The sequence below is a fragment of the Anneissia japonica genome, unplaced genomic scaffold (assembly GCF_011630105.1).
Source record: "Anneissia japonica isolate Jap-2015-1 unplaced genomic scaffold, ASM1163010v1 scaffold287863_len737641_cov155, whole genome shotgun sequence".
NCBI classification, from domain to species: domain Eukaryota; kingdom Metazoa; phylum Echinodermata; class Crinoidea; order Comatulida; family Comatulidae; genus Anneissia; species Anneissia japonica.
Window position 1 is genome coordinate 139,103 of NW_022742482.1, and position 6,143 is coordinate 145,245.

Genomic DNA, 6,143 nt, shown 5'->3' on the forward strand with positions numbered 1-6,143 from the left:
TACATACATACATACACCCATACATACACACATACATACATACATGATGCATGCATGCATCGTGTAGCATCGCTCTCAACGAATGTTTCCCGATAAATACAATGTGTAACAAAATTCTCCGAATGGATTCGAACCTGCGACCTCTGGCTATCAATGCAAGTGTCATAACCATTAGACCACCGAGGCTTCAGGTTTAAATACTAAAAATACATAGTATTACATAATGGCGCGCCTAAAGAGCGCGTTAAAATAGATAAGTCTGAGTTATTGATGGAAATAAATTAGTACACACTATTTAACCCTCGTAGTGAGCCTTCTTAAGCTACTCTCACACTATCACGACCTACACTGCGATCGGTACACGACCGACACCGTCGTGGCCAGGTCTAACATTATCGTGACCTGGCACTGCGACCATACTGACCTAAGGTCGTATTCGACCGAAAGTAGGACCTGCCCTCCGATCGTAGCTACTCTCACACTATCACGACGTAGCCCTGCGATCGTACCTCGTAGAATGACGCCAGGAGGTATGAGCATTTACCTTGACTCATTTAATATGCATCATGAAAACACGTTGTGTCAATTATTTTTATGGGTGAAAAGTAATAATGACCACTTTAGCCAAATGACTACGCACGACACGTGTGAGGGCGACTACGATCAGATTGGCGGCCAGTACCGACCACAATAAAGTTTTCAACATGTTGAAAACTCTGCGACCATCATCGACCCTCCCCCTGTCACGAGCAAGTTGCTCTTAGCTCTCACACTATCACGACCTGGCCACAGCCGTGCTGGTCAGTGTCGGTCGTGAACCGATTGCAGTGTAGGCAGTGGCGTATCTAGGGGATGGGGGGGGGAGCGCCCCTCCAAAATACTCCCACCCACTCCTTCCCCCGAAAAAAATTAAAAATAAATAAAAAACAAAATAACGCTCAAGTAGTTAAAAATCACCTACAGTTACAGTATTTTGCAAGTTAGAGCCCCTCACTTAACATCGACCCTTCTCCAACGATTTTTCAGCTCTCCCATGAACTCCCCCATTTTAAGACTGCAGATACGCCACTGATTGAAGGACGTGACAGTGTGAAAGTGGCTTCGTTTATGACTCATGAATATTATTCAAGTTTAAGGTAACTAGCAGGGTCTCATGCAGAGAAAATTTTTCAATTGACAATGATAATGCATGGCATTATCAACATATGTGTGTCTGATAATAATATATTATTAGATTGACATACAATTGCTATTAAATAACTGCAACAGTAAAAACAAAAACCAAAACCAATGAATAGCTTTAGAAGAAATCGATAAATATAATGAGATAATAATAATAGGTTGTAACATATTTCTGCAATGCATAATAACATTAACGTATGCCTGTTATAAAGCAATTGGCTTCTATACATTTCCACAGGGATGGTACGATTATCATAAGTGCAATTATAGCCAAACATAAACTATATACAGTAATATACATAAATGTATTGAATATGTCATGCAAACTTTCAAACAATATTTTGTACTGAATATATTGCCTAAAATAATATACTACTGTACTTCAAGCACTGTTATTATATAATAATAATAAAAATAATAATAATAACAATAATAATTAATAATAATAATAAGTAGGTTTTTATATAGCGCTCTACACAACTAAGTCTCAAAGCGCTTTCCTCATTATTACCGCAGGCATTGGAACGATGCTTATGGAGGAAATTCCATAGTTTTTTTTTTAAATATAAACTATATTTATTTAATACGAATATTTCTCCCACTCCTGTGGACTTCATATAGGCCTATTTTATACAAGAACGCTCATTGTGGAATAGCTGTGTTTCGAATGACGGGCCATTGTAAATAGGCCTACCAATTTATTTTGTTTATACAAGTTCTCAAATGTGGTCTCGCATCAACAACACGTATTGAATATCACATAGCCTCTATTCATTATTTAAAACTAATATTTAACAACGTATACATTCGTTTACAATACTGTACGAGCGTTTAGAGATTGCTTAGGCCTATAACAGAAGAAGGAAATAAACTTGGCAGATGAGAACAGAGATTCCAAGTTATATGATTCTGGCATGAGAATTTTGTTCTGAAACTTTGCCCTTCCCCGAGTGATAGGTGTGGGTTTCGTACATAATATACACAGTTATGAGCTAAAAAAAATATTTAAAAAAATCAAGTCCATAATTAAAATTCTTAATTTATATTTTGAATTAGTTATTAACTTATTAAAAATCTGAGAAAAAAAATATTGCTCATCAGTTAACGGAAGCATTTCCTGTATTCTTTTGCAGGACCATTTCGGCTGGTAATCAACATTAAAACATTTTCTAGTAGTAAAATGTCTGTAAATCAGCCACAATTTTTTTATCTGTTTCTGGCTAAACTTAATAACTTATTTAATGCTTTTAAATAAGCAGTTCATTCAATAGGCCTAGTTACATTTTCCTGTGTTTTTGTTTCTTAAGCGCGAGAAAGACCCCGAATATCTCTCACACCGAATGCGTCACATTAGGCCTACGGTGGGTCTGGAACAATGAAAGAAAATTCAATGGACAGTAACCAAGGGCGTCGATCCGTGGTTGAAAGTGGGGTGGGGGGAACGAAATGAAAAAAATGAGCCTTGGGCCGTAGGCCCAAGCCTTGGTTGGGGACCAGGGGGCGAAGCCTTCGGAAGCTTTGGCGCACCGTACCTTTTAATTGATTTTAAGCAATGCAATTAACATTTATTACCATACGAAATTTTCAAAATATCCAGTGGCGGATCCAGTAATTTGAAATAGAGCTGGGCCCAGAGAGGGACTTTTACAGATGGAGAGACCACATCAGCCCCACCATAGTTGGGGCTTAGGTAAGAAAATTTATGATTATGGCACCTCTAGTTGATCGGAAATGGCATTCTCAGACTGAATTTGAATATAATTTTAATTTGTTTTCCACTTTTAATTTCGAAAAAAAAAATAGGGATGGTGGGCCGGCTGGGCCCCTTGAATCTGCCACTGAAATACTCATCATAAAAAAGTTTATTAAATTATCCTTTTAGTCATAATTATGCCTGCTTATGTATTTCGTGCAAACTAACCTTCAAAAAAATAATGATTTATTATCTACTGATGAGCTTGTAACGTATTCAAAATTCGAACCATGAAAAACAAAAAAGATAAACTTAAAACAGTCATTAATTTAGTCTTTTTGCATGTACAGTATTTTTAAAATCAATCAATAGGTTAAGTTTTTGCTTTTCTCCTTTATTTAAATTTCACTTTTGTGTAAATAATATTGTGACTACACTATTGTGAGTGAAAATAACACCGTCTAATTTACGATCAAACAGGACTAGGGAGGGAGCACACAAAACATTAGTTAGCATTTTGATTTCACAAACATGAATGTGATTTACTTAATTTATCATTATCAGTGGCGGCACCAGGAAAGCAAATTAGGGGGGGGGGACAGGGAGAGACTTGCACAATTTGGGAAAGTAGATCATCCCCACATTGGTTGGGGCTGAGGAAAGAAAATTTTTGATTATGACACCTAGATTGTCGGAAATGGCACTCTCAGACCTCAATTCTTATTATAATTTTCCTTTGTTTTTTTTTTTTTCCATTTTTTTTAAATGGAAAAACTATAATTTTTTGAAATAAGAAAAAAACAGTAATCCTATGTATGTAGATAATATTAAACACTAGCATAACGTACCGGGTCATAATAATATACAAAAGGAATAAATCGTTTATAGTAGAAATTGTACGCTTTTGAGTTTGTAAAAATATTGGCCTAATAAGTATATGGGCTTCCAATTTTAACAACGTTCAGTACATTGTTTTCACAATAAATTTAGCCTTTGATAACCGTTGCACCCATAAAATCGATCTAGTGGTTTCCGAGATGGTTACGAAATGTATAAACAATTCCGTTTTTACTCGGTTTTGGTCCGGAAAATACGAACCGCACTTAGAAAAGTGAACAGACAAAATTCATGAGTCATGCGTAATTGTTATTCTTTCCATTCTCTTTTAAAAGTGGGGATTTAATTATAGAAGATTGGTGAAAAGTGGGGGAGGGGTGACAATCGATATGATGTTCCCCCTACTTTGAAAAGTGGGGGGACGCGTCCCCCCTGATCGACGCCCATGACAGTAACAAGTGAAAAGAAAATAAATAAATATATTATGACATTATTTATAAATGTCTATTAGGCTAGGGTTGCAAAAATCCGGTTGAGATCACTACCGAAGAAAAATCACTTGGAGTTGGAGGTACAGCCCGCTGCAGGTTGGTGAGATAGTTAACTTCACAATAGGACTTCCAGGTCGGGATTTTTGGTTCAATTCCTGATGTTATGACAGGATTCACTCCTCTCAAAAAACAACTCTCCTACATAATCATCATTATGAGAATTTGTATATGCATCTAGGAAATTCATCTATGGTTTATTTAAAGTATTGTGTGAAGTCATGGCATAGCTGGAGTCCTAAAATCGGAAGGGTGATGGGGATGCGAAGTGAAGCGGGAAGGGAAAGCACAAAATAAGGCGATATGAGGTGATTTTTAATTACTTTGTATTTTTCCCCCAAATGGTGTTGAAGGGGTGGGGGGGGCATTTGCTTGTGTGTTTGTCTTGTAAAGGGAATTTCCACATATTGTGGATACGTACGATATTAGCATATCATTCATTAGATGTTGCGCCTACAACATCCATGAAAGCAGGGAACAGTAAAATTAACTTTCTATGATGAAAGTAAATAAACAATAATTTTTAAAAGGTATGTGTCATTAAACAGAACTTTGTTCTAGAAGAATTGGTGCAGTGATTGATGGATTATGTTATGTGCTGAAAAAAAAAAACAAGAAGCATGTACACTAAGCCACCCTCACCCCCCACAAAAAAAAATAAAATTCTTCCACTGCTCATTTTACAAATCTTCCTCTCTACGTCAACGACGCTCCATTCTAACTTCATTCGTCATGACCTCATTTCCAAAGCCTCACATTCCAATTAAGAACTCACAATGCAAGTTTTATACTGTAGTTGATTCGTTTAATAGACATTTCACAAGCACGACCTAAAATAGTATGCATATTATATTCATGAGCTAAAATCACCCATATGAAATAGTCAATACTAAAACAACCAGCACCGGTAAGATTGGCACATGGAACAGTGTTTGCCAAACTCATCTTCACCACCTAAACAAATATTTTGAAGTCAACAAATTATTAAATGGAAATGAACATCACATTGTTTTACCAGATATTAAATCAAGTATCATTATACTAAAATTTACAAACAAACAAGATTAATTTGTAAGTTTCACTAATATAAAAAGAGGATATTTTTACTTCAGATCATATGTTGCTTAAAAAAAAATTCAAAGTGAAAAAAAGGGAAAAAATCCATTCAAATTAACAAGTTTACATATGCAGTAGGTCTATCAACAAATAAAAAAAATGATTGTCTCTCATAACTTGACATTTTGGATGATCCATTTAAAAATACTAGATTTCTTATTAATTTAAAATTAAACATTTTGCGCATTCAATTTTTCATTGGCTGATGGAACATGTACAGTAGCCTAATATGATACAAGCGGAGATGTAGCTTAGGGGTAATGTGTTCACTAGGCTCTAGCACTCTGGTCTGGATTACTCAAGCCTTGTGTAGACAGTGGCATATCACAAGCTATGGAATTAATCCTAATGAGAAAAAGAACATAAGGAAATTAGGCCTATATGATTATCTGTTTTTATTCATCATATTATTGTTTTCTTCATGATAAGGTATTTGATATTGTTGATTTCTTACTTTAGAATAATCTTAAATACGTTTATATTGTTTTTAAATTACTTAAACTGAACATAAATAAAAACGGGGAAAAAAACCAAAACAATATATAGATAGCAATTGATTGTATTTTTTTTCACATTTTTATAACAATTTTGTTGTATGTGATGAAATACGTATTATGTTTTGAGATTAAGAAATGCGAAGCCCCATGAGAAAGTGAATATATGATGAGAAATTGTGATCAGAAATATATCTACAGTATAGAATTTAAAAAAAACATCAGGTGGAATGAGGTGAGTTTAAACTATATATTTTTTAATGTAATGATATA